Source organism: Leptonychotes weddellii, chromosome 10, assembly GCF_054177405.1.
Source record: "Leptonychotes weddellii isolate Sample4059 chromosome 10, ASM5417740v2, whole genome shotgun sequence".
Lineage (NCBI taxonomy): Eukaryota > Metazoa > Chordata > Mammalia > Carnivora > Phocidae > Leptonychotes > Leptonychotes weddellii.
The window spans coordinates 92,292,551-92,293,683 of NC_138378.1; the positions used below are offsets into that span (position 1 = coordinate 92,292,551).

At 45.5% G+C, this 1,133-nt stretch overlaps 1 non-coding gene across 1 annotated transcript; it reads right to left on the minus strand.

Moving 5' to 3' along the window:
* Positions 1–95: 95 nt before the first annotated feature.
* Positions 96–226, minus strand: LOC145716011 (small nucleolar RNA SNORA63). The gene has a single exon (XR_014138350.1). It is a non-coding gene; the product is annotated as a small nucleolar RNA SNORA63 (small nucleolar RNA).
* Positions 227–1,133: the final 907 nt, after the last annotated feature.

A 1,133-nucleotide genomic window follows, 5' to 3' on the forward strand; every position in this document is an offset into this window, starting at 1 on the left:
TCCCAGGACCCTGGGATCATGACCTGAGCCGAAGGCAGACGCTTAATGACTGAGCCACCCAGGCGCCCCTCAAGTCAGTGTTTTACTTGGTAAACATGTCTGAGACCATGCATCCCTGGCTGCTAAGCACCATGGCGGACAGGGCTAGAAAGGTAACAGCTTTATTTTGAGCAGGGGGCAAAGACAAGGCAGCACTTTATAGCTACATTGTAACTAGATCCTGCATCGCAATGCCCTTCTAATACCCTGAATATCAAGGCGGGATGGAGTAGGTCAGGCTCTGACAAGCCTCTTGTTCCAAGCTTTGCCATCTCCTGGGCTGCAGCCTCTCCACAGCTTACCCTGAGTTGGCTGAGCAGTTTTCTTCATGAGTAAAATGCAAATAGTAATGTTCTCCAGGCCAGGGCATTTCTTCCTCCTGGGGAGCTTGTGAATTTCCAAGGTGTTTCTCTGCTGAGCTGAGATTTCATGAAATAAACTGTAAAGGATCTTACTGTAATATCTTGCACCAAATACTCAATGCCTAACAAATATCAACAGTTCCTAAATTAATACTAGTGCCCACAGAGGTTACGTCAAAAAACAAAGTCTTTGCTGGTTAGAGATGTATGCTGCAGTATTTATGACACTGTGTCTGGGACTTGCTTTTAAAAACTCCTTTAAAAAAAAGAAGAAAAATGTGCATATTTGTGGGGTATAGGAGTGGAGCGGGGTGACAGATGAAGCAAGATTGGCACATTTGGAGATTGTTCAAGCTGGGTGGTGGGGACATGGGGGTTTATTATTCCATTCTCTCTCACTTTGTGTGTGTTTAAAAATTTTCATGATTAAAAAGTTAAAAGAGGGAGCGCCTGGGTGGCTCAGTCGGTTAAGCGTCTGTCTGCCTTTGGCTCAGGTCATGATCCTGGAGTCCCAGGATTGAGCCCCGCATGGGGCTCCCTGCTCAGTGAGGAGCCCACTTCTCCCTCTCCCTCTGCCCCTCCCCCTGCTCGTGTGCTCTCTCTCTCTCTCAAATAAATAAAATCTTTTAAAAAAAAGTTAAAAGAGAAAGAAAAAGAAAAGATGTCAGTGTCTGACTTCCTGTTTTCCTTCTTGACTCAATTGTTATGTAACATCAGCAGGGGTCCTAATGT